Source organism: Balaenoptera ricei, chromosome 13 (genome assembly GCF_028023285.1).
Source record: "Balaenoptera ricei isolate mBalRic1 chromosome 13, mBalRic1.hap2, whole genome shotgun sequence".
In the NCBI taxonomy this organism is placed as follows: Eukaryota; Metazoa; Chordata; class Mammalia; order Artiodactyla; family Balaenopteridae; genus Balaenoptera; species Balaenoptera ricei.
The window spans coordinates 70,707,534-70,725,649 of NC_082651.1; the positions used below are offsets into that span (position 1 = coordinate 70,707,534).

Consider the following 18,116-nt stretch of genomic DNA (forward strand, 5'->3'; position numbering starts at 1 on the left):
TTTGGGGCTGGATCTAGATAGGCCAATAAGTCTGATCCGTGGAGACAACAACCACGTACGTGGCTTGGGACCTGAGTCTCCAAGCTCCTCCCTTCTAGGTCAGACAGGAAAACACAGAAATGCACTGGCCCAGTGGGACTGAAAGTATCAGTTTATTACTAGGCCAGCAAGCACCCAATAATCCCCCAAATGCAGAGTTCACTGGTGAAAGCTAAACTGGAGAAAAAAAGATTAAACTTTAAGATAAACGGGGCCTTTGCTCCCCTCCCAAATCTATACCTTGGAGCCAGAACACTCTGGCATATCTATGATAAATGGGCCCTCAGAAAGGACTGCAAGTCCACTGAGTCATTGGGATGGATGTGGTCTGCGGTGGGCAGCAGGACAAAGGGAGAGCTACCTACCTCTTCCCCATGAGCAGCCCTGCTCGGGGGCTCTTTCAAGAGAGAGGGAGAGGAAGAGACACCTTAGCGCTTGTGTCTAGGCAGTGTAAGCCACAGGAAGTCAAAGGTCTTGCCTTAAACACCGTTATCCTTGTCAGTCAAATGCGGCCAAGGAATTTTGCAGATTCTGACCAATCGGAGTAATCAGAAGGTCCCAATAAAAGGATGGAGAGAGACAGAAACACCCTCCCCAGGTAGTGAGAGGGGCAGATATGTTTGGTGGAAGGCAGAAGTCGCCAGATAGAATATAGAATGCCCAGTAAATTTGGATTTCAGATAAACAACAGATAATCTCATAGTATAGGTGTGTCCCAAATATGGCATGGGACGTGCACTAAAAAAATTTATTCATTGTTTACCTGAAATCCAAATGAACTGGGCATCCCATACTTGGAGAAATCTGACACTGCTCGTAGAAGAATCTTCCTCCTAGATGGCCTAGATGTTCATATCCCCACACCTAAATTAGAATCTCAGGGTTCCAGAAATGGAGAACTTTAAAATCACCCAGTCCATCAGCTTAAATGTGTCCATGATGAGAGAGAGGAGACCCAGAAAACTGCAATAGCTGGGCCCAAAGTCACACTTCGAATTAATGGCAGACCAGAGCATAAAATACATCTGCAGATCCTATTGCAATGCTCCTTCCCCTCTGCCACCCTAAGCCCCTTTGTCCCTTGGCTCACTAGCTCCTGGATTACATGAAAATTCCTTAAGGGCAAAGAGAATTATTTTTTCATACCTTCTCCCAATGCTTTATGAGCCCTGGCAGCGCAATCGATATTGTGGAGTGGCATGCCATGGGGCCAAATTACCTGGATGACGGCCACCTCTCTGCACTCCACTCACACCTTCTGTGTCCTCTGCTGCTGAACCCATTTGGGGGGCGTTGCTAGGAGGCTGGCACAGCCTCCAGCCAGGTGTGAAAATTGTCCCAGCCCTCCTGAGAGGCCGTGAAGTATGACTTTCTGAATCACACACAGCCTTTGGGAGGGATCCTCTCTACGGAGGTAATGGGTTCAAGGAAAACACAGCTGAGACCTGCGAGCTTCTGTGAAAGACAGTCGTATTTTAATCAGAATTTTCAGCTTCCTCCACAGCAAACCTTTGACCAGAGCTGCCAGCAAAGAGCCAGCTGGACTTGTAGGATTTGCTTCTCTCCTTTCCCTTGCCTCCCTCTTGTGGAAAAGCAGGCAAGAAGTTAGCACAAGGAACGTGAGGAGGTAGGAGGAGCCTTTAAACACACACTCAGACTGATAGAGCAACGGCTCTGCTAAGTAAGGCCCTTGTCTGCCAGCCCTTGACAAACGTACGAAGTGGGGTGATCTTGACTGCCCTCTGCCACTTCTCACAGCTCACACCACTGTGTCTTCTCCTTGTTCCCAGGACCCTGATCATCTTCCCTCAGCCCCAGCCCCTCCTCATCTCCCTCTCTCTGTTCCTGACCTCCTTCTTCTGTAACTCATCCAAGACCTAGGCTTCTTGGCGTCCTAGTGCCCCCGGCAAGCCATTCCTTACTCCGCCAGGGGACAAACTGCATCATTTCAATTAGAAGAAGCAGCACAGTCTTAAGCAGGATACTGAGGTGCTTAATGACAACGATAATGACATTTATTTAGTGCTTAATAAGTGTAAGCTCCTTTTGCGAAACACATGACACACATTATCTCATTTACACTCATACTTCTCACAGCAAACCAATGAGGCAGATACGGTGCTTATGTCCATTTTACAGAGGAGGAAATCGAGGTTTGGAAGCATTAAATAATACACTCGAACTTTTACTCTAAGTGGCAGAACTGGGATTCAGACTGAGAAAATCTGACTCTAGACTCTGGAAAGCCCTGCAGTAATGGAAATGTTCTGTGTTGTCCAATATGGGAGCCACCAGCCACAAGTAGCTACTGAGCATTTGAAATGTGACTACTGCAACTAAATTTTAAATTTTATTTCATTTTAATTTAAATAGCCACAGATGACTAGTGGCTGCTCTAATGACTAACACAGCTTGGAGTATAAGCCCTGTGTTATTCTCGTTACCTGCTTTCCCCTTCCCCACACACAGACGCACAAGCACACCCTGAGTGGGTTAGGGAGATATTTTGTTTACATCATTCCCCTGGCCCTTACTCCACATAGATTTAAAGTAGACCCTGATGAGAAAATTGATAGTTGATTTATGTCCTCTTTGATGTAATAAGGCAAGACAAAGTGAATCTGTGACGTAAGAGATACGAGCTCTTATCCTCTCTCTGCTAGTGACAAGTCACGTAATTTCTCTGGGCCTCAGTTTCTGCCTCTGGACAAGGACAGACTATACTCCCTGATCTCAAAGACCATGTCCAGCTTTAGTGTTCTGCAGTTGGAAAGTGCCTCCACAGAACCCCTCTCTGGCTCTCAAGGTGGCACATTGAAAACAAGACCCCCAGGTGAGGAGTCTGGCACCAACAGTGATTACCTGGAGGAAGAGTCAGCAAGCACGGCTTGATTGTGCGCATCCAACACCCCATAATATATGGGGTTCTTTTTTTAGAACCCTAATCAGAGACTCCATTTGCATAATTAACATCTTTAGGCTTAATTGCAAATGACACATCTGTTCACCATCACCCCCTCCTTGGCAAACTATGTGTTATAAACACAGCTTCTTCAGCTCTGTAAACACTTGGTGCCTGTCCTTTGCTTGTTGCTTTAGTCACTTCCCACCTTGGGGCAGTAATAACCCCGTGTGACCTGTCCCTGTGTGGTCCCATCCCTTCTGCCTGCAGTGCTCAAACCAGATGAGGGCCTGCTTGCGACAACTACCCATTCTGACTGGCCACAGTGCATGAGTTCTTAATCTTGGCTTCCTAAAGATGCTCCCTAAAGGCTTCAAAAGATGCACGAAACTTTTTCAAGTTCTGGGTGAATACACTTGTGTCTGTATGTTCTGGGCAGAGGGTTCATTGCTTCCATTTGAGTTTCGATGGGTCTTCACGATACAAAAAACTGTTAAGAACCACATGCTCCATGATTTCATTCATATGAAAGTCCAGAATAGGTAAATCTACAGAGATAGAAAGTAGATTAGTGGTTCCTTAAGGCAAGATGGAAGGGGGCTATGGATAGAAGGATGAGGGAGTAATCGCTAAAGGCTACTAAATTTCTTCTTGAGGTGATGAAAATGTTCTAAAACTGACTGTGGTGGTTGCACCTATCTGTGAATAAATACCACTGAATTGTACACTTTAAATGGATGAATTGTATAGGTGGATTATATCTCAATAAAACTATTTTTTAAAATGGCTAAGAACCCCTGCTTAGAGAAAAGGGCTGTAGACTGTGGGTGACCACAGACAGTGAGGCTGAGCCCTGTCTTCTCCCAGAAAGCCTTGGGTGGTACCAAGCACAGTTCTTTACTGGAAGTAAGGCCACATTTATGTGGGTCTCCCATGGGGTGTGAATTAAAGGCATCAAGAAGGCTCTCTAGACCCGTGCTCCTCAAACTTCAACAAGCATGTGAGGCACTTGATCTTGTTAAAATGCAGATTCTGATTCATGTTCTGGGGTGGGCCCAAGATTCTCCTGGTGGTCCAGTGAATACACTACAAATAACAAGGCACTAGACCAAAACTGCGATAGCACCCTTTTGCCTCCCTGGAATCTTCATGTCATCTAGCTACTTATGACGATACTTAATTTCCTGAGATACATGGCCCTGGGTACGCTTTCTTCCTGACTACGGCTTTCTCCCCAACTAACTTATCTGCTCTCTTGCTCTAGTGAGCTAAGCTGAACAGCTTGGAAACCTCAAGGGCCCCCTTTATCCTTCTCCCTTAAGTCTAAGCCAGATACAGACCCAATCAGCTCATTAGTTTTATTTCCCCTCAGTCCCACACTGGCCCAATTTAGCTCTTCAGAATGAGGTGGCCTCCTGCAAAAGGCACACCTAGCTCAAACAGAACTTTGACAAAATAAGTTAGTCCATCTGTGTGTCCTAAATGTAAATTTTCTTTTGCTCATCTCACTAAAGATTTCCCTTCCCCAGTACTGGATAAGGAAAGATGTGACCCTAATGCTTATTTTGAACCAAGGGGATGTTCATCTAAAGGGAGAAGGCTGTGGGTGTTCTCCATGAAAAAGTTGCCTCTAGAAAGAATAAGGACCCTTTCACTAGCCTTATTCAATTAGAACAATACCACAGATGCTATAGCAGGGATTGAATGGTGTAGTAGGTTGAAAAATATGATCGCAATATTTGGCAACAACTCCCATCAAAGTGTGGTGTCTGTTTCTGTGCCTTGAATCTGCGCTGGCCCCGTAATTTGTTTTCACCAATCGAATATTGGCAGCAGTGCCACTGTATGAGCTCCAGAGCCCAGCCCTCAAGAGGCCTAGCAGCTTCCCCACTCTTGAAACACTGCCCTGAGAACGCCATGTAAAGAACCCAGTCTAGCCAACTAGGATGAGAGGCTGAGGGAGGAGAACGAGGCACCCCAGCTCACAGCCAGGACCATTTGAAGGGCAGACCAGTGAATGAGGCCATCTTGGATCCCCTCCCCCACCCCCAGTTTAACAGAGACACTGAAGTGAGTCCAGGTGAAAACAACAGAGGAACTACTCAACCACCCCACCGAACTGTGAGAAATATCACACCACTGTCATTCTAAGTCACTAATTTTTGAGGTCGTTTGTCATACAAAGTAGGTAAATAAAATAGATGGGATGATGAACTAGATAACATCTAAAGATTCTTCAAACACGATTCTGTGTTTTAAGAAATGTTGGGGGGGGGGGAGTTGATTAAGCCCCAATCAAGCTTTTTTCTTCTGTCTACTCACAGCTCTCTTCTCTATTCACAAACAGTTGGCTTCCACATGTGCTTGTTGCCGACCTGCCATGTGAGGAAAACAGTGAACGCCCCCAAAGGGGCTCTTCACATCTTTAGTGACACTATTGCAACAGGATGTCTTGCTTGAACTGCTGCGGGATTTAGATATGTTCTAAGGGACTAGAGTTAGGTCACATCTCCCCCCTGCCAGGAAGCGCAGTACCTGGGGGCTTTGGGATTTAGATTGAACAGACTTGGGAGAGTGCTGATATGGGGTGCCTAGGGAAGAGAAGAGACAGCAGGATGGCAATGGTGGGGATGGAGTAATAGTCCCCCTTCCCCCGACTTCAAGCTCACTGCACAGGACTAATTTTGAATCTCTAAGAAAAGAGGCATTATGGTAGAAGCTGAAGGAAGACCTTAAGAAAATCTAGGTACCCAGGCTGCTTTAGAGTCCCAGAGACAAAGCTGGAGACACGTCTCTCTTCCTTTACTCACCCTATCCCAACTCTGCCACGCGTGCAAAGCAGCTTGGGCTTTCTAAGAAGGGAAGACGACGGATGTGCTTAGTGGGGTCCCATTCTCACTAAGGGCTCAGTCATCCAACACAGGGAAAGGGCCCCTGACAACGGAGCCAAAGCACACGAGCAAACTCGTTTCTGAGCCCAAGTGATGTATTGTACAAACACCCCAGGGAGCCCCTTGAAATAACTAGAGTAGTCTCTGAGGGGAAGGTGTTGGAGGTCCAGCAGAGAGGGCAGATAGAGAGCTCTGTGGAGCATCGATGTGAATGTGTTCAAACATGTACACACAGGCTGGTCACACAATGAAATAAAGACCTTTTTCAGTTTCTATTCTGACGGTCAGAGGTCTCCTTGACCCTGAATCAGATGTTCCGATATTATCCAGGTGCTTTGTACATTCTTCCATTTTCAAGAGCTGTTTTTCTACAAGTGTTTTAGGTTATGTGAAAAACAAAGCTAATTGCCCAACCTGGGTATATATTTTAACTAAGTCTGAAGATAAAGCTATGGAATGAAGGTTTGGTGTTCAGAGGGATAACTTAGATCCTCTCCTCCAGCTAATTATGGTAGAATAATATAGAGATGTATTATTATAGAGACTCTAATAATATAGGGTCTAGGTATTTTATCTCAAGGAGGATACAGATTGTATTATACTCTGATTTCAAGAAAGGAAATACAACCATAAATACCATGGACCAGGTTACAGGAAATAAACACAATTTGCCTGATTCAACTAGTTTTTTGTTATGTCTTGTTGCTATTGGTTTACTACAGCTTATTCCTCTATTAGTCTAACCACTAGGGGAATGCTATATGAACTATTTTTAAGTGCACAGTTTAACAATTTAGTAATTAAATGTAAATTTTAAGGAACCTCGTAACCCAGCAATTCCACTCTTAGGTATAGACAGACCCTGAAGAGAAAACCTCATACATGGACCTGAGGAGACTTCAACAAGAAGATGTATTGCAGCATTTTTTGTAGTAGGGAAAATATGTTTATCAATAGGGTAGAGTGAAATAAATTTGGAGTTATTCATACAAAGCAATACAATGCAGCAGTTAAAATCACTGAACTTGATCAACTGGTATTAACATGAGTAAATTGCAACATAATGTCACATGTAAAAAGTGGTTAAAGGTGGACCTAGAAATAATCATACTAAGTGAAATAAGTCAGAAAGAGAAACACAAATACCATATGATATCACTTATATGTGGAATCTAAAATATGACACAAATGAACTTATCTATGAAACAGAAGCAAACTCACAGATACAGAAAACAGACTTGTTGTTGCCAAGGGGGAGAGAGGTGGGGGAGGCATGGATCGGGAGTTCGGGATTAGCAGATGCAAACTATTATATATAGAATGGATAAACAACAAGGTCCTACTGTACAGCACAGAGAACTATATTCAATATCCTGTGATAAACCATAATGGAAAAGAATATAAAAAAGAATGTGAATATACATATATATATAAAACTGAATCACTTTGCTGTACAGCAGAAATTAACACAGCATTGTAAATCAACTATACTTCAATAAAATAAATTTTTAAAAAGGTTAAATTGAGTTATAAACACATTTTTTAAAGTTGTTAAAAGATACGTTCAGAATATATCCCAAGGGTTAATATTAAAAGTCCACCTTCAAAGAGGACTACATATCCTTTCTGCATATATATCTATATAGTAAAAGTAATTTTAATGAACAAGAAAGATAAAGTCTAATGCTGTAATAGCACTTCTCTCTGGAAAGAAAGAGAAAGGAATAAAACAGTGAGATGGAAGTATAGAGATGTAGCTATATTGTAACATTTTGTTTCTAAGGAAGGAAGGGAAGATGGGAAGGGAATAATAATAACAATAATATGGCAAAATAGCAACTCTTCAATCTGGGTAGTTGATACATGAGTGTCAATTATGTTTTTTCACAGTTTTCTTATGTATTTAAACTATTTTTTTTTTTTAATTTAAAAATGGACAGCTCACCAGCAAAAGGACTTCACCCCCTTTGCTGTAGTGCTTACTCACTTCTTGGGTTTATTAATGACCAAGGCACAAATAGGCACATCCGTGGATTAAATACTTATACCCATCTCTTCTCATCCCCACACAAGCTATTTTTCCTCACTGTTGTATACACACATCACCTTTGGTTTCTGCGGAGGATACTAGCCCTAGGAGACAGGATAAGAAGGAAAAGGGGGGGAAACATAAAACCAAACCCTTGTAAGACAGAAAGAAACACTCGCTCGGTTACAGCCCACTCTGGAACGCTCTGCGTTTCTGTCATCTCAGGCACTCTGAGTCATTCTGAGCATCTCCTCCAGATACAAGTCACTCGGCCAGCCAACAGGAGCAACAATTACTGCTGCCTTAAAAGACTGGTTGATTTCTCCAGCGTCTATTTGCCTGCAGTTCTGGCTCTCTGACAAATCAAGTCAGATCAATTTGTACCCTAAAGAGTAAGTGGGAGGATGTGATTATTTTCTGGTTCAATAGAAAAACATTTCATTTCCAAAGGCTGCTGCATAGCATTTCTTCTGGGATTCACTAGGAAGGGCTCAGGTCTGTAGAGAGTAAATGATGGGTTCTCAGGAGGACAGCTCGGTTTTGCTTCCCACCTAAGCTTTGGGAACAGAGGCAGGATGTGGGGTTGAGCAGAAAGCATGCTCCACCGAGAGGAAGGCTCTGTATATCCCATTGTCTTAGTTCAGGCTGTTGTAACAAAATACTATAGACTGGATGGCTTATCAACAACAGAAACTTATTTCTTGCAGCTCTAGAGGCTGGAGGTCTGAGGTCAGGGCCCTGGTAAGGGTCCTCTTCCAGGCTGCAAGTAGCTGACATCTCTTTCTATCCTCACATGGCAGAAAAGAGAGCTAGCTAGCTCTCCGGCCTCTTCTTATAAGGGCACTAATCTCATTCATGAGGGCTCTACCATCATGACCTAATTACCTCCCAAAGGCCCCACTTTCAACTACCATCACATTGGGATTAGGGTTTCAACATATGAATTTTGGAAGGACACAAACATTCAGTCTGTTGCGCCCGTGTTTAAGGGATATTTTCTTTGTCTCATTAGGCGCAGTGAGTCTTCTAAGAGTTAGAAAACATGCTAAAGATTCTGGAGGATTGAAATATAATTCTACAGGCAGCCACGTCAAGATCTAGAAAATTACCCCTGAAATGGAACAACAACGACCACAACAAAAACCCAGAAAGTTCTGAAGAACAAGAGGAAAACAGAGGTGGGAAAACATTAGAAGCAGTTTGGTCCTTGACATTCAGATGCCCTTTACTTGCCTGCTAACAGATCTGTTGGTTGAGACACAGCACTGGGGGTTGGTTCTGGGTTCCCGTGACTGAGGGCTTTCCCTGTGGGCTCTGCCTTCTCAGATGTTACCAGACACTTGAACTCAATCTTCAGGGTTAGACTCAACCCTCACTCCTGCACATTTTCCATTCCCTCACCCCACAGACATTACAGTTGACACATAGGAGTTGGAATAATGTAGGGGAAACACTGCAGCTTTGGAGGCAGGCTGCGTGGGTTCAGTTCTCTGCTCCGTGGTTTATTAGTCGTAAGACCTTGACAAACAACTTATGCTTCAGTTTCCTCATCTGTATCACAACAGTAACAGTGCCTTCCTCAAAGGGTTGTTGTTAAAGGACATGGTGGGTATGAAGCTCCTAGCACGGTACCTGGTGTGGATCGAGCGCTCCACAGATGTTCACTATGATTACTGTTGTTGTCTACCGCTTTGGCTATGTGATGCTCTTTGGTTTCCTATGAAGGACTTGGAGATTTTAAATGCAAATTTTTGTGGGAATATGTTTGTTACATGAGCATCAGATATATCCATGTTAGTGGGGCTCTAAACTTAGAGGTACCGTCAAGGCTGCCTCTGAGTCATTCTGGTCTATCATGGAACTGTCATCCTTCCTTACAGTGATCTCCATGGCAATCAGATATTTACTCTTGCTCCCCATCTCTACAACACTCTATGTGAGATAAGTTTATTCAGGAGCACCATCGTGTAGCAATGGACACGAAGACTGAAGGCAAGAGTTCTGGTTCTTTCTGTGGCGATAACCAGTGGTCTGTGAGCAATTTGTTGACCATCTCTGCCTTTCAGTTTCCTCATCGGTAGACTGAGGGTCATTTTTCATGCTCTATTTACTTCATCAGGTTATGAAAAACTGAAAAAATGAATGCGAAGGTATGTTGACTTGTAAAGAGTAAGGAGGAAATGCAAGAGACCACGGCTGGCTGGTTATCTTTATTCTGACATCTGCAAGTCCTTGAATGCATGAACCCAACCATCCAACGTGGTAACATAGAAGGCAAGAAGTACATCTACATGATACTGCTTTCACCGGCCTCATACTGTAACAGCAAGGGGCTTCATAAATATTGTTGGTAATGGTGGATCCCCAAGTAAAGTTTAAAACTTTTCAATATAAACTATAATTTCTATCTGTAAACTGTTCGTTGCTGCCACACATTACATAAACTTGGCAAATTAAAAGCCTTCCTTCCTTAAATTAGAAACTGATCATGCACAGTTTCTGGTTGGTTCATATATCGCATTTATGTCTGATTTTAAAGTCTAATTTTCATAAAGGATTGCTAAAGGAGAAATAAATTTTTGGCTTGTTTTCTTTTTATTTTCAAAACACAATTGTCATGTAAAGGATTAACCAACTTTGTGTTCTCTGGCTATATTTTGAAAGTCTCTCGAACTGTCGCCAAGCCCATTAAAACTTTGTTTGTAATGGGAAATGGCTGCCACTTATGAACATTTTCTTTGTGTTTCTGTTAAGACTGCGCTAACACCTACTGTTACCATTATCTGCCGCACAGTCCCAACAGAAATGATGCTTACAAAGTAAATTGTATGTAGTTTATTTGCAACAAGCATTTCCCACTGCTAAAGACTTATGAACACCCTGCTTCATATCCTTGAGCAATTTGGAGGTGATTAATCACCACTCCTGCTTAGAGTATGCAAATATAGGCAACTAGGGGAAATGCATTTATTGATATTGATGGGATTTATTTCAGATGTTTTTAAAGTGTTCTGTCTCCCTAGTTATGGTGAGACTAGAACTCTCAGACCCTTTTGTTCCAGGGAAATTACTTTGTCCTTATCTTCATGCCTTTGTTCATACTGTTTCCCCAGGCTAGATGCCTCCACTCCTCCATTATTTCTATATCTGTCAAAATCCTTTCATACGCCACCTATTCTGTGATGCCTCCTTCCCCCCCGCCCAACCCCAATCCAACTCCCCCTCCCCTAAGCTCTCAGAGCCATGTGCTTGTATCTCTGCATGACATTTATTCTGTTCAGCTTTTTTAATTCTTCATCTCATATAGGATTTTATGTTTCTTGAAGGACTGTGACCTATGTACTTCAGATTTTTCTCTCTCTCTCTCAATACACATGGACATACAGCACCTACATGATGCTTTGCACATAGTAAACACACAATAAATAATAATTGACAGATCATACCAGCTGTAATGTACTCATTCAGTAAGCATCTACTAAGTACTTCCTATGTAATAAGTATTTCCTGGCTTGTGCTAAACTCTGAAATTGGAAGGGGATAACAAGGATAAGTAAGACATGGTCTAATGAAGGAGACGGCCATGCCAATAAAAATGACAACACATTGTGATAAATTCCCTGATAAAAATATGCAAAATAATATGGATGCACAAGAGAGGGAGAGACCAACTCCACCAGGGGGAGTCCAGACAGGTTTCACAGAAAAGGCAAGCTTTGAACTTCAACTGAAAGGATGAGAGGAATTCACCAGGTGACAGGGGTGTGGTGGGTGTGAAAGGCATTAGAAGAAAAGGCAATCACTTGTGAAAAAGTCATGGAGGTGTGAAAAGAATAATGGTGGGGCAAGGGGGGTGGGGTCATGTGATTGGAGCCTTGGGCAGGTAGAGAGATGGAGCCAGGTTGTGAAACATGCCAGGCTAAGGCGCTTCTCCTTGACCCAGCAGGCAGGAGACCTGTGTCAGGTTTTGCAGCGGGAGAGAAAGTGGATCAGACCTGGGTTTTAGAAAGATCATGCTGATGGCCGGCTGCTCAACTGACCATCCCTTTTGGCCCTTGTTTCCGTTTCCTGCCCCTGGCACTGGTGTTTCACTGTGCTCTGCGGAATTTAGAGCAAATGAGGGTGAGTTCCCAGGAACGGTTCATTCCCTTTAACGTTTCAGTCCAAAGCAGTCACATTCTCAGAATACAACTTTACTTTTGCATACTTTCACGTAGGCAATCACAATAAAATAAAAGTTGCTAATTAGTGTTGGTCTTAAAGACTAACAACATTTAATTTCTCCCCCCTTCACCATGAAATGGCATTGCCTTCGTAAGGAGTCAGAGAAGAAGGGAATGGGGCAAGTGAAATATATGAATAAAGCAATCACAGTAGTTTAATTAAGTGAAACTCTGCCAGCTGCTGTGAATGTGACCCCACAGCCTTATTTTGTTTATATTTCAAATCATCCTTTCCAAAGAAAGAGAAGAAACGTGCCTAGTAAGAATCTTCCTACACTGCCCCACTCCGCCCCATACACACACCCACACACACGCTGTTAGGCAAACTAGATCTAAATGGAATCATTTCTCAGACCAACAACAGTGAGAAGCAGCGGGAGCAGTTGGCAGTGACCCTCTGAGCCTTGCTAACAGCACCTAAAGTGCTTCAGGATCCTGCAGGGAGTGGAAATATCCTAAAGCTTCCAAACAAACAGGAAAGAAGCAGTGGGGGATGAAGGATGCTCTAATTCGCAATTGGTTCCGTCGCTTTGGCTAGTCTTAAAGAGCAGGGAGGGGGCTCACTATGAGCTGAGAACCCTAATTTCCTAAATACCATGCTCTGTTTTTCAGGACCATAACCTTAAGCAGCCCAGAATGCAAAGATCTCATTCCAAACAGCCAGTTTCCTTCTTCCAGTCCTTTGAGGGAAAACAATAAGCCTGTTCATTTTAATTGTTGACTTATCTCTAGCCAGTGAGAGCAACAGTTCAAGTTTGGACTTGAAGGTCAGACCTCCCAGGTTCTGATCTTTAATCCACAACTTTCTGTGTTATTTAGGGCAAATTACTTACCCTCTCTAGGCCTTGAGACTCTCAGCTGTAAATGGAAGTAAAGAAAGCACCCACCCCAAGAGTCACTGTGGGGACGAAGTAATATAATGGATGTTGTCTGACACCAAATAAGGACCTTACAAATGTTAGCATCATCAGCAAGTGTCAACCGAAACTTATTACCTACTACTTCTTACCTAGTAATACTAATTAGTGTGAATTGGTTTATCAAGTTGCTTTAGAAATAGAACTGTAGAATCTGGGTTGTTAAAAAAAAAGTCAAAGAACACAAAATCCAACTCTTCAGAGAAGGAAACTGAAGTTCAGTGATCGGTCCTTGAGCCCCTGACTCTTTAGTGGCCAATCTGGGACCAGAGCCCAGGGTCCCCCATTCTAGGTAAGTGCCCTTTCCACCATGTCATGCTTTGCTCTGTGAGAAAAGAAACTACAACCACAGAGGGTCACTGAGTACCTGAGAAGCTGGTAGTCATTATACACTCAGCTCCTTGATAGTGCTGAGCTTAGGGCTAGGGTGACCAGTTGTCTGAGTTTTCTCAAAACTGAGGTGGGGGACTTCCCAGTTGGTCCAGTGGTTAAGACTCCACGTTTCCAATGCAGGGGGCACAGGTTTGATCTCTGGTCAGGGAACTAAGATCCTACATGCTGCGCGGCACGACCAATAATCCCACTACTGGGCATATACCCAGAGAAAACCATAATTCAAAAAAACACATGCACCCCAATGTTCATAGCAGCACTATTTACAATAGCCAGGTCATGGAAGCAACCTAAATGCCCATCGACAGAGGAATGGATAAAGAAGATGTGGTACATATGTACAATGGAATATTACTCAGCCATAAAAAGGAATGAAATTGGGTCATTTGTAGAGACGTGCATGGACCTAGAGAGGGTTATACAGAGTGAAGTAAGTCAGAAAGAGAAAAGCAAATATCAGATAATAACGCATATATGTGGAATCTAGAAAAATAGTATAGATGATCTTATTTGCAAGGCAGAAATAGAGACACAGACACAGAGAACAAATGTATGGATACCAAGGGGGAAAGGGGTGGGGAGGGAGGAATTGGGAGACTGTGATTGACACATATACATTATTGATACTATGTATAAAATAGACAACTGATGGCAGCATGCTGTATAGCACAGGGAACTCACCTACCGCACTGTGGTAACCTATATGGGAGGGAAGTCCAAAAGGGAGGGGTTATCTGTATGTGTATGGCTGATTCATTTTGTTGTGCAGTGGAGGCTAACACAACATTGTAAAGTAACCATACTCCCAATAAATATTAAATAAATAAATAAATAAAACTAAAACAAAAACAAAAACAACAGCAACAACAAAAACGAAGGGGGTTCCTGGGACATAGTACTTTCAGTTCTAAAGCCAGGACAGTGGCAGGCAAATTGGGCAGTTGGTCACCATACTTAAGGCAGACTCTTGGTAAGTATTTATGGAACAGGTGAATGAACGTCTCCTCAGGACCAGTTAAGTTCTCTGTATGAAGGTGCTGGCTCATGCTGGGTCAGGGAGACATGCCAGAAAAACAGAAAGGGGAGAGGTGGTTTGGCCCCTTGTGTCAACAATGAGAAGTCTGGCCAGAAAACTGTATCTTCTTGGTTAAAAGGAAAGCCTCTCAAAATGGATCCTTTGTGAGAAAAGAAAAACTGAAAAGATGAACCATGATGGGCTTTGTCTAAAAGAAAAAAGCAGAAGCTTAGCCAATAAAACACAGCCACAGCCAGAGGGGCTGGCTGGCTCTGGTTCATTTTTTCTTGAGGCCCCCTCCCAGCTGAGGACTGGCAACTAGGCTAGGGCTCTCGCTGAATATGGAGAGGGACACCTGCACTGCTGCAGGGTAGGGACAGGCCACGCAGGCACCCCCAACGGCTGCACGGCACAAGAGACGCTAGTAGAAAAGAAAGCTTCAAACCTGGAGAACTAACGCTGTTTGAGAGATAGAAACGGAAGGACAGAAGAAAAAACACAGCCAGCCAGCCAGTTTCAGAATAATTAAAGGATTCTTATACTGTGAGTCACAGGCAGCCTAGCGAGACAGTCAGGAAGTACAAAGCAATATTTCAGGGCCCAAGAATTTGCTGTGCATAAACAGCCATCACTGTCCCTCCAAAACAAAATGGTATTTCCCTAAAATCTAGTGCTGCATTAAACTGGTAAAACAAGTGCCTTCCCGCCACAATTTATGTAAAATTGCATATTAGCAAACATATGGTTTTGGTTTACTCGGTGAGAAAAACACTGAAACATGGAGAAGATATTTATTCCCTTTTTATTAATAATAGTTTACTGCACAAACTCCACCTGATGGTGAGAGGTAATAATCATGCCCACTGGTAATTTCTAATTCCTTTTTGGAAAGTTTCCACTTCCACCAAACACTCCTCAGGTGATCCTGGGAAAACGCAGCCCCCCTCCATACCTGAGCCTTGTCCTGGACATGGTGAATGAAAGAGCTCATTCCTGTTCTTCCAGTCTATTCTATGACAATGGAATAATGGAAATATTTTGCCTATATTTTCAACACAGCATTGAGTCTCTGACCAGTCTTAGACTGTTCTTAGAACTTATTGTCTGTAACGGACCCAGGGAAAGATGAATGGGACAGGTGTCTTGAGCTCCTAGAAGCTGGGTTTAGGACCCCAGCAGACAGACTTGCCAAAATTAACCAGACCAACCCTCCAAACACCAGACATGTATAAAGGGGCAGAGAGGTTGCCATCCTCCTGGTCCTCATCCAGTAGCTTTACCTGTTTCTGTTGGCAATTCATGCACAAGTTATTTTTGCAGCTGGACCAAGATTACTGAACCAGAAAGAATAAGGTTCATATGTCCCCATGATGAAATTTGGCAGGAAGTCTGGGATTTCCTTCCCCAACAGGGCTGTGGATCTGGATACCTTTGGCATAAAATCAACTAGCTAGGAATACACCTGTTATTCATTCCCACCCCCATCAATAGGGTACTTTTTCTGATCTGCCACTACTGCTTCTCCTGCTGCTTAACTAACTATGCTAAGCAGGGCAAAGTATAGGCAAAATTTAACAGTACATGGAGTCTGCCTGAGAGATTCTCTCCATTTCTCTTTCAACATGATTTTGGCTATGCCAGTTTCCCTCCTCCGGCTGCTTCAAGGTCAACAGGACACCACGACCTGGGCACCCCAGCTAGAACTGCCACGTCCATGGTATTATGCTCTAGCCCTTTCTAGAACCAGGAATTACCTCTCTCTGTCCTATTTTCAGGGTCTTTATGGCCACCAAGCTAATGAATCTTAGTTAATTTAGATGCTAGTAAACGATTCTGGTATATTTGCACTTTAAGTCCTTCACTTTTGTAAAACAAAGAAGTTACATAATAGTAGAACGAATGTCTCATCCAAAATGCTCTTCTAAAAGTAGCAGAACTGGGATTCAAAGTGGTCTGACTCAATAGAGACACAGATGTAGAGAACAAACGTATGGACACCAAGGGGGGAAAGTGGCGGGGAGGGGGATGGTGGTGGGATGAATTGGGAGGTTGGGATTGACATATATACACTAATATGTATAAAATAGATAACTAATAAGAACCTGCTGTATAAAAAATAAATTAAATTAAATTAAACAAAGTGGTCTAAGTATAGTTCTCCCACCATTGTAAATAGAGATGGAGCCACACTCAAAGATACTTTTCTTAAGATGTGTTAGCTCTTTTTGATCTGATGTCCTCAGTCTTTCTCTAATAATGCCTTATTTTGAGGGATACAATTGAGCAAGAAAGATTTGGTAACTCTTTGAAACTTTCTCCGGTAGAACGCTGCTCTCTGACGGAGAACCATGATGTAAAATAGTACACGACTTCAATTGCCTTTATCCTGAGGGTCAGTCACTATACTGTGACAACTCTGAACAAGAATCATCTTCCATATCTGCTTGTTTATACTACTCTAGATCACATCCAAAGATACAAACAAGCCTAAGGACATTTCCTGTCAATTGAGCAGAACATTTCCCAGACGGTCAAATGAAGTTGAGAGATAGCAGGAAAATTTGAATAAATAATCATAGATAAATAATTCCTGGTTCCCTGAGCCATGATGCTAGAACAGGATCATACTGCTTTCTCCCCAGCTCCTCAAGGCATTCTCTTAGCCCACAGAGTCCCAACAGCTAGATACCAGGCTGTTAATGTTGAAAATGCTGCCCTTTGTTAGTTAGGAAGAAGTTCTAGAAATTTAGCAAGTGCAGTTGCATGAAAGAGAAAGCAGAGTCCGTCTTAAGAGAGTTTGGGGAAATTTTATCAGTAAGCGTATTTCTTGGAGCAAGTTGTTTTAGTTTTCTTTTCCCCTCTATATACAAAGTCCTAATGAATTACTTCTTAAAAAGAGAAGTAGGAGAATGGGGTAAGTGATAGGGAAACATTCTGTAACTGTTTCTTTTGTCTTCGTCTATCTCCATTTCAGACTTTCTTCACTTCTCTTTCATTAACAATAGTTAATTTGGTAGTTATTTTATAAACCTAAAAAAGTCTTCGAATATTTCTTATAAGATCTCCTTCAATGATTATGCAAAATATGAAAATGCTGCATAAACTGTTCAGAAGTCATGGCAAGGAGAGAATCCAGTTGGTATCAGGATTCATTATAAACTAAAAGGCAAGAGACCAAGAGCTTAGGATAAAAATGGGGGGGGGGGTGGAGAGTGTCAGTGGGTTGCTGTGGTCATGAGCAAGCAAAAGGTATAGTGATCAAAAGGTCAAGTGTAAGAGGAAGGTCAAGTGTAAGAGGAAGGAGTGAGTAGGTCCCATGGGTCAGGGCAGATAAGGTCAGGAGCCAAGAGGTCAAGTCCATCCAAGGAATGGCCCTAGGAAGTAGAGACCCTTCCAAGTGGGCCAAACTGGGTCAAAGGTTCCATCACTTTGTTTACAAATCCTGCCTATGTAGAAACCAGCCTGGGGGTGAATCCAATGAGCAGATGGATATTTCTGATAAAGAAGAAAAGGGAACAAGAATTAATGAACCCCAAAAGCATGCCAAACATTGGACATACCTGCTTGGTGTTCACCACACTTTGAGAGAGAAGGTACGTCATGTTTTCGGGTTGCCTCTCACCTTTTGTGCATTTTGCTATGTTTGGGCAGTTCCCTGCCTTATGAGGTCTGCCTCCCTAAAGTCGAGTCAGAAAATTTGCTTCCCC

General features: G+C 42.9%; 1 long non-coding RNA gene across 2 annotated transcripts in view; it reads right to left on the reverse strand.

Moving 5' to 3' along the window:
• The window catches only part of LOC132377355 (uncharacterized), a 107,986-nt gene that overhangs the window by 63,069 nt on the left and 26,801 nt on the right, over nucleotides 1–18,116 (reverse strand). The gene's annotated exons all lie outside the window — the stretch shown is intronic.